Raw genomic sequence first — 20,386 nt, 5'->3', positions numbered from 1 at the left:
AAGAAGGCATTGAAAGATTCATCTTTACCTTGAAAACGTTGTTTGAATATGTAACGCTCGAAGATTATATTGGTGTCCACTTCACAGTGACTATCAAACTTGTCCAGGATGGTCTGAAACTTTGTCTTGTCCTGGCCTTCGGTGAAGTGAAACGAGTTCAAGTGTTTGATGGCTTGATCACCCGCTGTCGAGAGGAGAAGCGTAATCTTTCTTGCATCAGACGCACCCTCGAGGTCTGAGGCTGCGATGTACAGCAGAAACTTTTGCTTGAATGTCCGCCAGTTGGCACTGAGATTGCCGGAGGTCCTGAGCTGGTGAGGAGCCTGAATCTTCTCCATGGTGCCAGGATACAGTTGCTGGTCGGCACAGAACGGACTGAGGTAAGCCACCTTAAATTAGTAGTCTCCTGGTATCATGCCGTGTTAGGTACACTGGTATAACACTGGCTGCAACTGGATGCAGCTTGGATCAAAAAGATACTACAGACCTTGAAGTTAGTTCAATCAGGTTTATTGAACTAATAGCACAGTTCTCTGTGAGTTCGACTCTCTGCTAACTTAAGTGTGGTTACTCTGTCTGACTGAACTAGACTAGCTCTTAACCACGTGGTGGAGGTGTGAGATTGTAACAGCACCCTTGACTGGCTCTCTAGATGTTCATCAGTGGAAAGAGGTGGAGTGTCAGTGCCTCTTGTCTTTTATAGTCAGATCCCACCCGAGTGTCCTGCCTGTTAATTGGTCATGTCCTGTTCTCTGTGTCCATTAGCTGCTTGTCTGTGCCTGCCTGTATATGATTATGTGTGTGTCTGCATATCATGACACACAGGAAATAACCCCTCTGTTGCTCTTCCTCAAAACAGTGTCACAGTATATTTTATATCAGAGAGAGCATCTAGCACCTCAGTCTCATTGGAAAGATGGCACCTCTGAAGTGCCGCACTCCCTGAATACTGCACTGGATTGTAAACCTTAGTTTATATCCTCAGTCTAGAGTGGAACGTAAACCCACAATCTTCTGGCTTAGAGGTGAGAGTGGGACTACCCATTGAACCACAGCTGAGACTGTGCACAGTGTATTTTGTAAAAAGAAACTTGGCTTTCAAACTACAGTCCTTCTGTGTCATACGACAGCAATTAATTTCTGTAAACTTCTGAGAGCCCAAAGTTTCGAAATTGTACTCGCAACATTTAGAACTATTATAGTGAAAACCTTGTGGCTCAGTAGGTAGCATTCCTGTTTGAGTCAGTCCCACCCTAGGACTCAATGGCCAAGGAAGGTGCATTCATAACACAGGCAAACAGGTTGAGTATCAACTTGTAAATCCTTCCAACATACACACCAGTGGTAAGAGGAGGAGATATTTTTATTTTATTTTATTCCTGTCTTAAAGTTACAAAGCCAATGTGCAGAGTGGACAGGGTAAGCCCTGATTAATCTCTTTGCTTGCTCCAAAAAACAATTGAAATTGAATCCATTTCATGGTCCCCACAAGAGAGACAAACTAGATCCAAAATGATAGGATCGGGTCTGACCTTGGGCTTGATCCTACACTTGATCTTAGCCAAATGGCCAAGAAGCAGTAAGAGCATTAAAATCAGGGACGATTCCTGGTCAGCTATGTGATGGAATGAATATGGAAGCCTCTACCATCACCACTGAAAGCTTCAGGCTACAACATGCATGTGAAAATGTATGTTGCCAGAGCAACCCTTCAGGAGGAGCTAGTTGCCTGGATGGTGGTGTGCATCAGATTGGTGTCAACAGCATGGAGTTTGATCCCTGTTCTGGCTGGGATGGATTTGGGACCTGCCTCTTTGCCTTATCCATGGTGCTGTGGGTCAGACCTGCCTTTGGGACAGGGTATTCAAGGAGAAGTGGAATTGTAACTTCACCTGATGGTTGTGGATTTTACCATGCTTCATGGACCAAAGAACAGGAATATGGCTGGTTTCATCCTCAATCTGCTGTCTGAATTGGTTAACCTTAAACAGGATGATGGGATCACTGTTTCTGCCATTATCAGCAGGCTGCGCTCATCCCCGTTCCTTTTGTCTCACATGCACATCTGAAGTTAGGCTCAGTCCAGGCTACAATACGACAAATTAAATCATCAAGTCAGAGAATGTTTACAGCATAGAAGTAAGCCATTTAGCCCTGTTATAGATAGGATAGATGCGGGCAGGTTGTTTCCACTGGCGGGTGAAAGCAGAACTAGGGGGCATAGCCTCAAAATAAGGGGAAGTAGATTTAGGACTGAGTTTAGGAGGAACTTCTTCACCCAAAGGGTTGTGAATCTATGGAATTCCTTGCCCAGTGAAGCAGTTGAGGCTCCTTCATTAAATGTTTATAAGATAAAGATGGATAGTTTTTTGAAGAATAAAGGGATTAAGGGTTTTGGTGTTCGGGCCGGAAAGTGGAGCTGAGTCCACAAAAGATCAGCCATGATCTCATTGAATGGTGGAGCAGGCTCGAGGGGCCAGATGGCCTACTCCTGCTTCTAGTTCTTATGTTCTTATGTTATGATCCCAGTTGATGTTACAATTGGACGAGAAGATCCCAGAATGGAACCCTCGCTTAAAATGTCTTAACATTGACTTCCGGTTGCAGCTATGCGGAGCTAAACCGCACGATTCGGCAGCTCCCGCTACCACGGACTTTCGGGCTCATTAGAGGAGCCCCAACGGAACTTTCTTTGACGCAACCCATGGGGACGGGAAGAGAGAGGTCCCCCTCCAACTTCTATGAAACGGACCAGAAGTGTAACGGCCAAAGGAGCGGCACTGGAGCAACGGGAGAAGCGAGGGAAAGAAAACAAAATGGCGGTGGCCAGGGACAAAAGGGAGCTGCAGGAGTTCATCAAACGCTGCTTCAAGGAGCAGCGCGAGGAGATGCGCAAGGAGATATTGGCGCCTATGCTTTCGGCAATTGAAGGACTCGGGATCACCCAGAAGGCCCAAGAAGTTAAGATCCAGGAGGTACAGAAAAGAGTCAGTCAGAACGAGGATGAGCTCGTGGGCCTGGCAGTGAGAGTGGAGCAGAATGAGGCGCTACACAAGAGGTGGGCGGGGAGACTCGAAGACCTGGAGAACAGGTCGAGGAGAAAGAATCTGAAAATCCTGGGTCTCCCTGAGGGAGTGGAGGGGGCCGATGCCGGGGCATACGCGAGCACGATGCTCGAGGCGATGATGGGCACGAAGGCCCCTTCGAGGCCGCTGGAGTTGGACGGGGCACATCGGGTGCTGGCGAAGAAGCCCCAGGCAAATGAGTCGCCAAGGGCGATGGTGGTGAGGTTCCACCGGTTCACGGACAGAGAGTGGGTCCTGAGATGGGCCAAGAAGGAGCGGAGCAGTAAGTGGGACAATGCAGAGATCCGAATATACCCGGACTGGAGCACGGAGGTTGCAAAGCGGAGAGCGGGTTTCAACCGGGCCAAAGCGGCATTGTACCGGAAAGAAGTGAAATTCGGAATGCTGCAGCCAGCGCGACTGTGGGTCACATACAAGGACCAACACTATTACTTCGAAACGCCTGAAGAGGCGTGGACCTTTGTACAAGCCGAAAAGTTGGACTCTAACTGAGGGTTTGTGAGGGTGGGGGGGATGTTTGAGGTTTGATGTGTGATAGTTGTTGTATATAGGGGGTCAATCACGCGCAGGAAATGTTACATGGGCTGGGGGAGAGAGACAAGACCGTGACAGGAGCTGCGCCAGAGGGGGCGGAGCGGGCTTTGGAAAGCGCGGGTTTTTTTCCCGCGCGCGGGAAGAAAGGCCGGAAGGGGAACGAAGAAATGCATATTGATTGGGAGACTCCCACACAGGGAGGTCAATGGGACGGCGGGGGAAGCCGGGGTCAGCAGGCATCAGCTGACTTACGGGAGTGACATGGGGGGAGCAAAAAAGCTAGACAGGAGTCTAGCGGTGGGGGGGGGGGGGGAGGTTGCTGCTGCACTGGCCGAAAGGGAATGGGACACAGAGGAGGTGGTCGGGACGCGGATCCCCCGCTGGAGGGTGAGGGAGGCGTGGACACGGGACTGGCCCAGAAAAGGAGATGGCTAGTTGGCGGCGGGGGGGTGGGGGTGGGGGGGGGGGGGGGGGGGGGGGGTGGTGAGAGCCCCGATAACGTGGAATGTGAGGGGCCTGAATGGGCCGGTGAAGAGGGCTCGAGTGTTCGCGCACTTAAAGGGGACTGAAGGCGGACGTGGTCATGCACCAAGAGACACACCTGAAGGTGGCGGACCAGGTCAGGTTAAGAAAGGGATGGGTAGGACAGGTATTCCACTCGGGACTGGACGCGAAGAATAGAGGGGTGGCAATATTGGTGGGAAAGCGGGTGTCATTTGAGGCCAAGACTATTGTAGCGGACAATGGAGGGCGATATGTAATGGTGAGCGGTAGGCTGCAAGGGACGTGGGTGGTGTTGGTAAACGGATACGCCCCGAACTGGGATGATGCAGGATTCATGAAGCGCATGTTGGGGCGTATTCCGGACCTGGAGATAGGCGGCCTGATAATGGGAGGGGACTTCAATACAGTGTTGGATCCAGCACTGGACCGCTCCAAATCAAGGACTGTAAAGAGGCCGGCGGCGGCCAAGGTACTTAGGGGGTTTATGGGTCAGATGGGGTGAGTGGGCCCATGGCGGTTTGCAAGGCCGCAGGCCAGGGAATTTTCTTTCTTCTCCCATGTACACAAAGCCTACTCCTGGATAGATTTCTTTGTTCTGGGTAGGGCGCTCATCCCGAGGGTGGAGGGGATGGAGTATTCGGCCATAGCCGTTTCGGACCATGCCCCGCACTGGGTGGAACTGGAGCTGGGAGAGGAGAGGGACCAACGCCCGTTGTGGCGGCTGGATGTGGGACTGTTGGCGGACGAGGTGGTGTGTGGGAAGGTGAGGGGGTGTATCGAAAGATACTTGGAGGCCAACGACAATGGGGAGGTGCGGGTGGGGGTGGTATGGGAGGCGTTGAAGGCGGTGATCAGGGGAGAGCTAATCTCCATTAGGGCTCATAGGGAGAAGACAGAGGGTATGGAAAGGGAGAGGTTAGTGGGGGAGATTTTAAGAGTGGACAGGAGATACGCAGAGGCCCCGGAGGAAAGATTACTTGGGGAAAGACGACGGCTCCAGACGGAGTTTGACCTGTTGACCACAGGGAAGGCGGAGGCACAGTGGAGGAAAGCGCAGGGGGCGACCTACGAGTATGGGGAAAAGGCTAGTCGGATGCTGGCACACCAGCTCCTTAAGAGGATGGCAGCAAGGGAAATAAGGGGAGTCAAAGATGGAAGGGGAGCCACGGTTCGGAGTGCGACGAAAATAAACGAGGTATTTAAGGCCTTTTATGAAGAGCTGTACAGATCCCAGCCCCCAGCGGGGGAAGAGGGGATGAGCCGAATCCTAGATCAACTGAGATTCCCGAGGGTGGAGGAGCAAGAGGTGGCTGGTTTGGGGGCACCAATTGGGTTCGAGGAGCTGAGCAAGTGTTTGGAGAGCATGCAGGCGGGGAAGGCCCCGGGACCGGACGGATTCCCGGTGTCGTTCTACAGGAAGTACGCAGCCCTGTTGGCCCCGCTACTGGTGAGGACCTTTAATGAGGCAAGAGAGGAGGGGACCCTGCCCCCGACAATGTTGGAAGCGACAATTTCTTTGATCCTAAAGCGGGACAAAGACCCACTGCAATGTGGATCGTACAGGCCGATCTCGCTCCTCAATGTGGATGCAAAGTTGCTGGCAAAAGTGCTGGCCACGAGGATCGAGGACTGTGTCCCGGGGGTAATCCACGAGGACCAGACGGGGTTTGTAAAGGGCAGGCAACTAAACACCAATGTGCGGCGGCTCTTAAACGTGATAATGATGACATCGGAGGAGGGAGAGGCGGAGAGAGTGGCAGCTATGGACGCGGAGAAGGCCTTTGACCAAGTAGAGTGGGAGTACCTCTGGGAGGTGTTGCGTAGGTTTGGGTTCGGGGGAGGGTTTATCAGTTGGGTTAAGCTCCTTTACAGAGCCCCGATGGCGAGTGTAGTGACGAACCGGCGGAGGTCGGAGTACTTTCGACTGTACCGAGGGACGAGGCAGGGGTGCCCCCTGTCCCCCCTGTTGTTCCCATTGGCGATCGAACCATTGGCCATGTCATTGAGGGAGAGTAATAAATGGAGGGAGGTGGTCCGAGGGGGAGAAGAGCATCGGGTGTCGCTATATGCGGATGACCTGTTGATGTACGTGGCGGATCCAATGGAGGGGATGGTGGAGGTCATGCAGACTCTAAGGGAGTTTGGGGAGTTTTCGGGCTATAAGCTCAATGTAGGGAAGAGTGAGCTCTTTGTATTACAGGCGGGGGACCAAGAAAGAGGGATAGGGGACCTACCGCTGAGGAGGGCGGAGGGGAGCATTCGGTATCTGGGGATCCAGATAGCCAGGAGTTGGGGGACCCTACATAAACTGAATCTGACGAGGTTGGTGGAGCAAATGGAGGAAGATTTTAAAAGATGGGACATGCTACCGCTCTCGCTGGCGGGTAGAGTGCAGTCGGTCAAAATGGTGGGCCTTCCGAGGTTTTTGTTTGTGTTTCAGTGCCTTCCCATCGTGATCACTAAGGCCTTTTTTAAGAGAGTAGGCAGGAGTATTATGGGGATTGTGTGGGCGAATAAGACCCCGAGAGTAAGGAGAGGGTTCCTGGAACGCAGTAGGGACCGAGGAGGGTTGGCGCTGCCAAACCTGGGGAGCTACTACTGGGCAGCAAATGTGGCGATGATCAGCAAGTGGGTTATGGAGGGTGAGGGGGTGGCATGGAAGAGGATGGAGATGGCGTCCTGTAAAGGAACGAGCCTGGGGGCGTTGGTGACGGCACCGCTGCCGCTCTCGCCGACAAAGTATACCACGAGCCCGGTGGTGGCAGCAACGCTAAGGATCTGGGGCCAGTGGAGAAGGCACCACGGTGCAATGGGAGCATCGGTGTGGTCCCCGATCAGGTGTAACCACCGGTTTGTCCCGGGCATCGAGCGGGGATTGGAAGAATGGGGGACCTGTTCATCGACGGGACGTTTGCGAGCCTAGGGGCACTGGAGGAGAAGTTCGAGTTACCCCCGAGAAATGCCTTTAGATATATGCAGGTGAGGGCTTTTGTGAGGCGACAGGTGAGGGAATTCCCGTTGCTCCCGGCACAAGAAGTTCAAGATAGGGTGATCTTGGGAGTATGGGTCGGGGAGGGCAAGGTGTCGGAAATACACCAGGAGTTGAAAGAAGAGGGGGAAGTGCTGGTCGAAGAGTTGAAGGGTAAATGGGAGGAGGAGCTGGGGGAGGAGATCGAGGAAGATCTGTGGGCTGATGCCCTAGTTGGGTTAATTCCTCCTCCTCGTGTGCCAGGCTCAGCCTGATACAATTTAAGGTGGTCCACAGAGCGCACTTGACGGGGGCGAGGTTGAGTAGGTTCTTTGGGGTAGAGGACAGATGCGGAAGGTGCTCAGGGAGCCCGGCGAACCATGTCCATATGTTTTGGTCATGCCCGGCACTGGAGGGGTTCTGGAGAGGAGTGGCGGGAGCAATATCTCAGGTGGTGAAAGTCCAGGTCAAGCCGAGTAGTGGACGAACCGGGAGTGCAGGAGGCGAAAGAGGCTGGCATTCTGGCCTTTGCGTCCCTAGTAGCCCGGCGAAGGATCTTGCTAATGTGGAAGGAGGCGCAGCCCCCCAGCCTGGAGGCCTGGATAAATGATATGGCTGGGTTCATAAAGTTGGAGAGGATTAAGTTCACCTTGAGAGGGTCTGCGCAGGGGTTCTACAGGCGGTGGCAACCGTTCTTAGGCTATCTCGTGGAGCGTTAGAGGAAGGTCGGTCAGCAGCAGCAGCAACCTTGGGGGGGGGACGTCCTGGGAGGGAGGGGGAAGGGGGGACTGCCGGGGAGGGTGGGTGAGCAAGAGATAACATGAAGGGTTGGGGAAACTGGCACGTACGGGAGAGGGCCAGTGTACAAAGCTGTGTAAATATATCATTTTGCCATGTATATATCTTGCTCTGCGCGATTTCTTGCTTTTTTTTGTTACGAGGTGTGGGGGGTTATTGTTTGTAAGGGAGAAAAATTGTGTTAAAAACTTTAATAAATATATTTTTTAAAATATATATATATATCTTAACATTTACTTTTTTAAAAAATGAAACATGGAGGAACAGAGTCACATAACCGCTAATTAATTTTAATAAGAAAGAGACATTTATTAAACATGAAAAAAATGGATCATAATACAATGCTCCTACAATTGCCCCGTAGCTTAACAAATACACACAGGTTTTAAGATTAAAACAGATAGCACAGTACACGTGAAGCTACAGTCTCATTAACACACAAAATCCCTTTTTAAATAGAGTTTGGCTGTGATCAAATACACACTGTTCTCTGAAATCAAGCTAGTGTGTGTGGTTTTCTCCTCAGAATACTTCCAGATGATTGTCACAGAAGTTTCCAACTCTAAACCCCAAAACACGCTTTAAAATCTTCTCTCATAATCATGCTTGCCATGAGTGGTTTGCATTTCAAAATCCAATCCACATTTTCCAAAAGACTCTTCTGAACCGAGCTTTCGCTCCACTTTTATCACTGAATCCACTCCAGGAGTTTACACCAACCCTTCAGGATTTCTTTGCCTTGACTGACTTCCACTGTTACACAAACTCTGATATCCAGCCAATATTGTCTTCCCAATGACTTTAAAATTTGTTTCACAGACTGTAGTAAGACATTCCAAACCTTTGGTTTTTTGAGGAACCTTTAGGATTACTTTAAGAAACCTAGTTTCTCACTCGCCGAGTTCTTCTCAACTTTGTCTGTGGTGCGCTTGAACAGTATCCTGTTTATTTCCAGGCTTCTAGAACCAGACATCATTTAATTTCTCTGGAGCTTGCTTTCTTGCACATTATTCCAGTGTACAGCAAAACTGAGAAATGTTTCCTCTCCTGCTCTCTATCTGCAACTGCTCCGGCATTCTCTGGCTTTCAAATTTAAAAACTAAGAACAAAGGAAAGTTTTTTTGTTTTACCTTGACAAGAACCTCTAGTTGCTAAGCAATGCCTGTATACCTCTGCTGGCTTATTGATGTTTTTTTCACGTAATGGCTTTCTCTATCACAATAAAATCTCAGTTGGAATTCAAACCAGCCCCCACACATACAAATACCTTTGTCCAGCATGAATCTAATGGCAGGACCCTTCCAGGCACAGAAGCATTAAACTAAGCCCACCGAAAATTATACTTTGTTTTTAATGTTTACCAATATACAAAAAAATCCCTTAAAACGATCTTTGCTTTCCTTTTTTAAAAATAAATTTAGAGTACCCAATTCATTTTTTCTAATTAAGGGGCAATTTAGCGTGGCCAATCCACCTACCCTGCACATCTTTGGGTTGTGGGGGCGAAATCCACGCAAAAACGGGGAGAATGTGCAAACTCCACACGGACAGTGACCCAGGGCCAGGATTGAACCTGGGACCCCAGCGCCTTAAGGCAGCAGTGCTAACCACTGTCACCGTGCTGCCCTATCTTTGCTTCCCAAATAGCCCATGCTACCAGTGCACTAACGCTCACTGGCCAAGTGCTTGGGAAGAATGGTCACTTTGATCAGGCACTGAAAAATTGAGTTGAATTGTCCTCAGGGAACAGTGCCCAACAAGAATCACAATCTCTTGAAAATGAAGGATAAGAAAAACCTGCATTTATCTGGCACCTTTCATGACCTTAGGATGTTTCAGCATTTTACAGCCAAGGAAGTACTTTTGCATTGTCGTCACTTATGTAAAAGAGGAACGACAGCAACCAACCTGCACACAGGTGCACAACTAACCTACCACAAACAGCAAAGTGCTAATAACCAGATAATCTGATTTAGTGATGTTGATTGAAGAATAATGAGAAGGACACAAAAGAGAACTTCCCGGTTCTTCTTCAGACTAGTGCTATGGAATCTTGTATACACCTATTGTGAGCATATGAGGCCTCAGTTTAACATCAGGGCATCACGGTAGCACTAGTGGATAGCACTGTGGCTTCACAGCACCAGGGTCCTAGGTTCGATTCCCCGCTGGGTCACTGTCTGTGCAGGGTCTGCACATTCTCCCCATGTCTGCGTGGCTTTCCTCCGGGTGCTCCGGTTTCCTCCCACAGTCCAAAGACGTGCAGGTTAGGTGGAGTGGCCATGAAAAATTTCCCTTAGTGACCAAAAAGGTTAGGAGGGGTTATTGGGTTACGGGGATAAGGTGGAAGTAAGGGCTTAAGTGGGTCGATGCAGACTCGATGGGCCGAATGGCCTCCTTCTGCACTGTATGTTCTATGTACTTAATTGAAAGATGACACAACACCTCCAACAGTACAGCACTCCCTCTGTCTCTGTGGTGGGACATGGGCCCACAATGCTCTGACTCAGTCAAGTGTGCTACCCACTGAGCCACAGCTGACACCAGTGAATAGAATCAAAGGAAAACAATATACAGAACTAAAGGAAATTTCTCAACTCTAAACATTTCTCAATCTTATTCTATTTTAAATTATGTTGCAGGAATGCTAGAGCAGTTCAAATGCTATCGATAAAGTTAGAGTAATGCTTCCAATTTGACTAGAATCCTTCGCAAAATTGGTACTCCCAGCTGCAGTTGTTTAGTGAACAGTGGTTACAGACTGTTCTTAGGTGAAGCAATATTGTTTGTATTAAACAGCGAGTTTTAATTTATGTGAAAAATGTCTAAATTAACAAAGATGAGAGAATAACACATAACACATTCCAAGGTAATGTGGAGGAGTTATAGTGGTCATATGGTCCCTGCAGACCTGTCTCCTCACTCTGCCCCTGAGAGTGGAAGAAGATGGCAAACCACCACTGACAAAAACTGACCAAAAAAAAGGCCTCAGTATTAAGAATCAGCAGACAATGAACCTTGCACCTACCTTTAAGCAGAGAACCGTATTGTACCATGGCCCCTAGAGTATTATTAATGCATAGGCTGAGACTGAAGCAGTAGTAATTTACCATGAGATTGAGGCTGGTTGGGGAGATGGAGCCCCTGGGATGAAAAAAGGAAAGGAGCAATAGTTAGCAAAAGGGATAAACTGTGTCCTCATCTGAAGCAATTGTTAGTGCTATTAGTTTAATACCATCCATAATACTGTATGATATTCACTCATCCTCTTTTCCAGCATAACGGTTTAATCCCGTTCCTCATAACCCACCCTGTCATCTGTTAATTTCACCAAGTCCAATTTCTAGTTCTTGAGTTTGAGGTAAAGATAGCTGCTGAGATCTATGGTTACAGAGCAGTATAAATTGCAACCAGCTGACTGATGGGGTAACACCGGCACACTTGCCATCCCCAACTACATTTGATGGATATCCAGAGAATCCAAAATCTGAAAAGGCACTCTCACATTTTAGTACAAGCATTGCCTTCTGCCACAATTTTAACATCACTCAGGTGGGAAAAACAATCTGCATACAGATCTGAACTGTTCAAAGTTATTTTGCTGTTGTGTCTTGAAAAATATATGATCTTCCAAAGTTTAACGTGGTCAGCAAGATGGTGTAGTGTGACAAAATATTTTTATAATAACACATGTTGTAACACAAACAATGCATCTCCACAATTAAAAACTAATAATAGAAAATATAGTGTTAATGACACCAGGGTCTCATAAACATATACCAGTATACACAGATAGGAATGTACAATACTTTACCAATAACTTTCTTTAAAATGTGGCTAAAATCCAAACAAGATCCAAAACTCAATGTAAATGTTTTTTTTTAAATAAATCTAGTTGCATTTTAAAGGAATAGTGAAAAGAGTTGCATTTCTTAATTTGACACAGTAATAATGTGACTCTGTCACAAATAAGGAGACATTTAAGAAAATGAACGTTAATTTCTGTTACTCCATTCCAGTTGAATAAATGCACAAAGGTTGGCTCAGGCAATAGTCTCTGCTTAATTCCATTCTCCTGCAACCTGCCCTCCATTTTTCTAAGAGATGTAAATGCTACAATGGCGGATGAAATAGTTAGAATATGTCAGTCAGTTCATTTAACCAGAAAGATGAATGGAAAGAAATAGAACCAGGTAGATTAGGAAACTGATTCCTTACTTAAATATAGGACATCCTTAAAAAATAGCACCAGTGTCTACTTCAGGGGAAAGGTACATTGAGTTCACATATAAAAACAATACAAAGAGGTTTTTTTTCATGGCAAAATATTAAGATTATTTTGTTTAAAATCTTATCCTTGCATTTAAAACATTTAAGATCCATAGAATCCCTACAGTACAGAAAGAGGCTATTCGGCCTAATTGTTGAAAATCAGATACAGCAATAAACTTTCAAAAAGTGTCTAACGAACCATTCGACAAATAATTGTTCTAATATTTTAAATAAAATTTATAATAATAAAGCTTCTGCATTTTTTTTTACTATAATAAAGATCACCAATCAAATGATTAGCCCAGCTTCTTATTTACTGAACAATTTATACATGGTATTCAAGTTCAGTGATTAAAATGACTGTATGAGCCATATAGACCGGGGAAATCCCAGATTCACTGAATGCTCTGTGTTGTCAGTCAGGTTTGCAAAAATCAGCTTTCTCTACTAAGGTGGGAAAAAAAATCAACCAGGGGCAGGTTCAATAGAAAAGCAAACTGCAGGTTCTGGAAATCTGCAATAAAAATAGAAATGCTGGAAATACTCAGCAGGTCAAGCAGCATCCGTGGGCAGAGAAACAGAGATAATGGGCAAGATCTTCCAGCTGTTCACCCTGGCGGGATCGTCCAGTCCTCTGATGGTGCACCACTGCCACAGTTTCCCGATGGCATGGGGTAGATTCAACGGGAATTTCCATTGATGGCAATGGGACCAGAAGATCCGGCCACCGGCCGACCTCACATCTCCGAGAAATACTCCACGCACGTGGAGGCCAGAGAATCTTGCCCAATGTTTCAGGTCAATGACCTTTCATCAGAACTGGAAAAAGTTAAGGGATTTAACAGGCTTTAAGCAGTACAGAGGCAGGAAATGGGAAGAAGCAGTGAACAGAATGGGAGGACTGTGATAGCGTGGAAGGCAGGAAAGATTAAATAACAAAACAGATGATGGTGAAAGATTAAATAACAAAACCGATGATGGTGAAAGACAAAAGGAGAAGGGTGATATCGTACAGAAATAAAAATAGCAGTCTTAAAAGGAAACAACAAAATCATAACCTTTGATCGAAAATATTGAGTGTGAAATGCATAAATGAAAGATGAGATGCTGTACCTTGAGCTTCATTTGAACAATGTGGGTGTCGGAGGACAGCAAGGTCAGTGTGGGTGTAGGCAAAGAATTAAAGTAACAGTCACACTTGCAGACTTAACAGTATAATTGCTGGTGTAATTCAGCTCTGTAAATTTCAAAGAGATAGACCCATATTCAGTACAGGTCATTTATGAATTACTCAAAAGCATATTTGGCTATTTTCAAGAAAGATTCAAAATACATTCATTAAGGCCTATAAACTGATTAAACAAATTCGGACTTTAGAACTGAACAATAGATGAAGATAGCAGCTCTGGCAATTTAACTTTAGCGACCAAATATTTAGAGACAAAGTCATTCACAAAACTTTAAAAGTAAAATTTTAAAATGTGTACTCAAGTAACACGTTTTACCAACCATGTCAGATCCTGACTCCATTTCGTGTGATTTTATATTTTTGCATGAAGTTAGGCAAGTTGCTTTTATATATGCTGTGTTTACGCCACGAGCTTCAGACATAGATCTTGCACAACTGTTAATAATTATGGAGTAACCTTGCCTGAGGCAGCAAGTAGCAACTAACCCACCATTTCTTCCCTTGCTGCTGCTTGTGAGAGACTCACGTTAATAATGTCACTAACACAGCAGTACAGAATTATGAAAACAGCTTCAAACTGGTCTCTAGGAATTGCCATCTGGAAAGGCTTTTTGTGCTCGTATGTACGTGTATATAGATCAAATGTGTAATTCTGCAAGTTAATTTGCAAAATAAATTAACGACCGGCTGTGAAACATTATATGCTCCAGTAGCTTTGAACAACAGCTAACACCTAAATTGTGGATCCTTTCAAGGGCAATGGTGATTTGTTGGTTCCTGTCAGGCAGGTGTCATACAATGGAAACATACAGTTTTCATCTGCTTGAAGCATTCAAAATGTGCCTTTTACAAAAGCTGACTAGTTGCATATTGTGACACTGTGAGCAATTTTAATGTAAAGTATGGGTCTTAATGGTTATTAACATTGTGCACATCCTATCCTGCATATTATTCAAGCATGCAACTCAAAAAAACACAACTATTAATCTTGTGGCATGCTAACCTATTTGTTTCGTGAACTAGGTATTTAAAATTCACTTCATATGGGAGCAGGGTTGTCTATACACTGCCTGGCTACAATAGGTGCAAATCGGGAATGATGTGCAGAACCGTAATACCATTTGTACTTACCTTTGGATTTAAACAAAAAGTTGAAAAGGGAAAATATTTGCACAGAATCCTAACACTAACCATTTATTTTTCAACACTCATTGGGCGCGATTCTCCACTCCCGCGCCAGTTGGGAGAATCGCCTGGGCCACCAAAATTTCCCGCGACGCCGTTCCGACGCCCTCCCGCGATTCTCCCAAACGGCAGGAACGGCCCCGTCGAGTTCCGCGGGCCACAGGCCGGAGAATCGCCCGAGACACCCAAAATGCCGATTCTCCGGCACCCCTGCTATTCTCAGGCCCGGATGGGCCGAGCGGCCAGCCCAAAACGGGGGGTTCCCCCCGGCGCCGTCCACACCTGGTCGTTGCCGTCGGGAACAGCACGGGAACGCTGTGGGGGGGCGGCCTGCGGGGGAGGGGGGGGTCCTGCACCGGGTGTACCTCAAATGTGGGGTGGCCCGCGATCGGTGCCCACCGATCGTCGGGCCGTCCTCTCTGAAGGAGGTCCTCCTTTCTTCCGCAGCCCCGCAAGATCCGTCTGCCATCTTCTTGCGGGGCGGACTCGGAGAGGACGGCAACCACGCATGCGTGGGTTGGTGCCGGCCAAAGCCTGAAGGCGACAAGGCCTGGCGCATGTAAATGACGCGGCCCCGCTCCTAGCCCATTATCGGGCCCTGAATCGGTCGGGTTAGGGGCCGTTTCGTGCCGTCGTGAACCTTGACGGCGTTCACGACGGCGTGGGTACTTCGGCATGGGAGTGGAGAATCCCGCCCCTTATCTCTTCTGTTCATCAAAGCTCCATGTTTACTCATTGGTTGGCACTGCTGCCTACAGCGCTGAGGACCCGGGTTCGAATCCCGGCCCCGGGTCACTGTCCGTGTGGAATTTGCACATTCTCCCCGTGTCTGCGTGGGTTTCGCCCCCACAACCCAAAGATGTGCAGGGTAGGTGGATTGGCCACGCTAAATTACTCCTTAATTGAAAAAAAAATAATTGGGTACTCTAAATTTTAAAAAAAGAAAAAAAAGTCTCCAGGTTTATCTGCCTTTTGTTACCTTTATTGTTGCCTTAAACAGAAACCAGTAATTTTTTTACTGCTAAAACAAGTTAAAGATATGTCACTATTAAAATGGTTAACTTTTCTTCAGCTGATCTTTCGTATGCAACTTTTCTTTTTTAAGTGTTGCTGTTTCCTTGAGTTGAGTAATAACCGGAAATTCAACAGAGCCAAGTTAGAGCAGTGCAACGTCTGAAGATGAACTGCATAAAATAGATAGAAAAGAGATAATTGTACCATTCTAAAGTCAAGATAATGTTTACATTTATCATCCAACAGCGAAGATTGTGGATGGCAAATGAGCAAAAAACTCAATGCACTGTACAAACAGGCTCAGCCCCTCAAGGCTCTCCGCTATTCAATAAGATCATGGTTGATATGATTGTAATCTCAACTCCACATTCCGGCCTACATACAATAACCTTTCACCTCCTTGCTTATCAAGAATCTGTCAAGCTCTTCAAAGACTCTGCTTCCACCACCTTTTGAGGAAGAGAATTCCAAAAATTATTTTCATCGCTTCCATCTTAAATGGGTGATTCCTTATTTTTAAATTGTAACCCAGTATTATATTTTTCCACAAGGGAAAACGTCCTCTCCAAATCCACCCTGTCAAAGCCTCTCAGGATCTTATGTTTCAATCAACTTGACTCGCACTCTTCTAAACTCCGGTGTATACAAGCCAAGCCTGTCTAACGTTTCCTCAAGACAACCTGCCAAATCCAGGTATTAGTCCAGTGAACCTATTCAGAACCGTTTTCAATGCATTTCCATCTTTCCATAAATAAGGAGAACAATACTGTATACAATATCCCAGATGTGGTCTCACCAGGCCTGTATAACTGAAGCATAACCTCCCTACTTGTGTTCAATTACCCTCACAATATGCTGCAACATTCTATTCACTTTCCTAATTACTTTCCTCAATTCATGCACTAGGGACACCCAGATCCCTCTGCATCTGACTATAAGGAACTGTGCTTAACTACATAAGGACAGCAGGGTATAACAGTGGTTAGCACAGTTGCTTCACAGCTCCCGGCTTGGGTCACTGTCTGTGCGGAATCTGCACGTTCTCTCCGTGTGTGCGTGGGTTTCCTCCGGGTGCTCCGGTTTCCTCCCACAGTCCAAAGATGTGCAGGTTAGGTGGATTGGCCATGCTAAATTGCCCTTAGTGTCCAAAAGGGTTGGGTGAGGTTACGGGGATAGGGTGGAGGTGTGGGCTTGGGTAGGGTGCTCTTTCTAAGGCCAGTGCAGACTCGATGGGCCGAATGGCCTCCTTCTGCACTTTAAATTCTATGATTCTATGACCTCAGAGCTCTACAATCTCTCACCATTTAGATAATTATTTTTTATTCTTCTCGCTAAAATAGACACTTTGCCCACCTTATACTCCATTTGGTAGACCCTTGCCCACTCACTTAACCTATCTATGTCCCTTTGTAGCCTCCTTATGACCTCTTCACACTTACTTTCCTACCTATTTATTTAATGTTCAAATTTAGCAACCATACCTTTGAACCATTCATCCAAATCTTATATATAAAAACTGTAAAAAGTTAATGTCCCAGCACTGATCCATTTGGCACACTACTCGTTACATCTTGCCAAGCAAAACATGAACCATTTTTGCCTTTATGCAGGCTACTTCCTCGCATTGGTGCCACACAAAAGGTTGCTGCATAAACTAAAGATGCGTGGCATTGAGGGTAAAGTGGTAGCATGGGTAGAGGATTGGTTAACTAACAGAAAGCAGAGAGTGGAGATAAATGGGTGTTTCTCTGGTTGACAACCTGTAACTAGTGGGGTCCCTCAAGGATCGGTGTTGGGCCCGCAGTTGTTCACAATTTACATAGACGATTTGGAGTTGGGGATCAAGTGCAATGTGTCAAAGTTTGCAGACGACACTAAGATGAGTAGTAAAGCAAAAAGGGCAGAGGATACCGGAAGTCTGCAGAAGGATTTGGATAGGTTAGGTGAATGGGTTAGGGTCTGGCAGATGGAATTCAATGTTGCCAAGTGTGAGGCTATCCATTTTGGGAGGAATAACAGCAGGATGGATTATTATTTAAACGGTAAGATGTTAAAACATGCTGCTGTGCAGAGGGACATGGGTGTGCTGGTGCACGAGTCGCAAAAAGTTGGTGTGCAGGTGCAACAGGTGATTAAGAAGGCTAATCGAGTTTTGTCTTTCATTGCTAGAGGGATTGAGTTCAAGACTAGGGAGGTTATGCTGCAATTGTATAGGGTGTTGGTGAGGCCGCATCTGGAGTATTGTGTTCAGTTTTGGTCTCCTTTCCTGAGAAAGGACATATTGGCACTGGAGGGAGTGCAGAGGAGATTCACTAGGTTGATCCCAGAGTTGAGGGGATTAGATTATGATGAGAGGTTGAGTAGACTGGGACTGTACTCATTGGAGTTTAGAAGGATGCGGGGGGATCTTATTGAGACATATAAAATTATGAAGGGAATAGATAGGATAGATGCGGGCAGGTTGTTTCCACTGGTCGGGGAAAGCAGAACTAGGGGGCATAGCCTCAAAATAAGGGGAGGTAGATTTAGGACAGAGTGTAGGAGGAACTTCTTCACCCAAAGGGTTGTGAATCTCTGGAATTCCTTGCCCAGTGAAGCAGTTGAGGCTCCTTCTTTAAACGTTTTTAAGAAAAAGATAGATGCCTTTCTAAAGAATAAAGGGATTCGGGGATATGGTGTACGGGCCGGAGAGTGGAGCTGAGTCCACAAAGATTAGCCATGATCTCATTAAATGGCGGAGCAGGCTCGAGGGGCCAGATGGCCTACTCCTGCTCCTAGTTCTTATGTTCTTATTGGTATTCAAGTCAAAATGTTGACATATTGCATGACTTGATATCAGCTGCTTTCTATGTACAATTAACTACAGTAGCAGGCGCCACCCCTAAACACAAAGGATAGATTTTGACTAAAGCCAGCAATCTTTCACTACCTCATCTACTATTTTTCATCAAGATGGAGAGTGACGTAGTTCATTCTGAGACTACGGTCCTGAATCTTAATAAATGAAATTATAACAAAATGAGGCGCGAGTTAGCTATGATCGATTGGAAAACATTACTTAAAGGGATGGCTGTGGATAGGCTATGGCAAACATTCACAAGGAGCGTATGGGCGGACTGCCACAATTGTTTATTTCTGTCTGGCACAAAAATAAAACGGGAAAGGTGACCAAACCATGACTTGCAAGGAAAATTGGAGATAGTATTCAATCCAAGGAAGAAGCATACAAATTAGCCAAGAAAAAGAACAGGTCTGAGGATTTAGAACAGCAGTTTAGAGTTCAGTAAAAGAATTAAGGGGAAAATAGAGTATGAAAGTAAGCTTACAGGGAACATACAAACGGACTGTACAAGTTTTTATAGCTAGATGATGAGAAAAAGATTGGTGAAGACAAATGCAGGTTCCTTACAGTCAGAAAAAGGGAATTTATAATGGGGGACAAAGGAATGGCTAAGCAAGTAAATACATACTTTGGTTCTGTCTTCACAAATGAGGACACAAATAACAGACCAGAAATGTTGGGGAATGCAGGGTTTAGTGAGGGAGGAACTGAATGAAATCGATATTAGTAGATAAATGGTGTTGGGGAAATTGATGGGATTGAAGGCTGATAAATCCCCAGGGCCTAATAATCTACATCCCAGGGTACTTAAGAACAAAGAACAATAGAGCACAGGAACAGGCCGTTCGGCCTTCCAAGCCTGCACTGATCATAATCCCACTGTTGGCCAAAACCCTCAGCACCTCCTGGTGCCGTATCCCTCTATACCCATCCTATCCATGTGTTTGTCGAGATGTCTTTTGAATGCCGTTAATGCATCTGCTTCCACAACCTCCCCTGGCAACGTGTTCCAGGCACTCACCACCCTCTGTGTAAAAAACCTGCCTCGCACCTCTCCTCTAAACTTTACCCCACGGACTTTAAACCTATGCCTCCTCATGACTGACCCCTCCACCCTGGGATAGAGTGCCTGCCCATCTACCCTATCCATGCCCCTCATAATCTTGTAGACTTCTAATCAGGTCACTCCTCAACCTCCATTGTTCTAATGAAAACAGACGGAGTCTATTCAGCCTCTCTGCATAGCTAACACCCTCCAGACCAGGCAACATCCTGGTAAACAATCTCTGCACTCTCTCCAAAGCCTCCACATCCTTCTGGTAGTGTGGCGAGCAGAATTATGTGCAATATTCCAAGTGTGGCCTTACCAAGATTCTATACAACTATAGCATGACTTGCCAATTTTTATACTTGATGCCCTGTCCAATGAAGGCAAGCATTCCGTATGCTTTCTTGACTACCTTGTCCACTTCTGTTGCCACTTTCAAAGATCTGTGGACCTGCATGCCCAGATCTCTCTGACTTTCTATATTCCTAAGAGTTTTGTCATTTACAGTTGTTGCCAATCGGCACCAATAATGTTGCCAATTAATAATAATGCTCTTTAGAGTCGCCAGGTATCAAATGATACCACCACGAGGCTTTACCGGATATCGATCAAAGGTCCACACAACCAGTTAGTCAGTTCAAGTTCAAAGATGGTTTATTCACACACAAGGATTACTTCGACATGCAACACAAAACACTACAAGTTAAACTACACCTAACAACTACAATAACATATACTTAACTTCAGGGCAACCAGCTCTATGGAGATGGACAAGGCCTTTGTCTGGTTCTTGCGTGGCTGGGTGGGAGAAGCGGCTTTGTTTCTGCTGGGCTCATCCGTCTGGTAGCGATCGTTAGTCTTGAACTTGTCTGTCTGGTCGTTATGCTGCACTTGGGTTGGCATAGGCGGGATCCAAGAGAGACCGAGCACATGGCTGTGTCTCTTC

At 46.4% G+C, this 20,386-nt stretch overlaps 1 protein-coding gene and 1 pseudogene across 2 annotated transcripts in view; both read right to left on the bottom strand.

Annotated features, from left to right (window-relative positions):
* Positions 1-13,800, bottom strand: part of LOC140411613 (sestrin-1-like) — a 157,522-nt gene extending 143,722 nt beyond the window's left edge. Inside the window, exons 1-2 of one of the 2 annotated variants that reach the window (XM_072500674.1) lie at positions 13,672-13,800; positions 10,919-11,034 (exon numbers count right to left, since the gene is read on the bottom strand). The gene's annotated coding sequence lies outside the window, so the exon portion shown is untranslated. The remainder of the gene's footprint in view (positions 1-10,918; positions 11,035-13,671) is intronic. The other variant, XM_072500683.1, reaches the window with a different exon arrangement.
* On the bottom strand, positions 1,372-1,581 carry LOC140430897 (U2 spliceosomal RNA; annotated as a pseudogene).
* Positions 13,801-20,386: the final 6,586 nt, after the last annotated feature.

Source organism: Scyliorhinus torazame, chromosome 1, assembly GCF_047496885.1.
Source record: "Scyliorhinus torazame isolate Kashiwa2021f chromosome 1, sScyTor2.1, whole genome shotgun sequence".
Lineage (NCBI taxonomy): Eukaryota > Metazoa > Chordata > Chondrichthyes > Carcharhiniformes > Scyliorhinidae > Scyliorhinus > Scyliorhinus torazame.
This window is presented reverse-complemented; position numbering and strand designations above follow the sequence as displayed.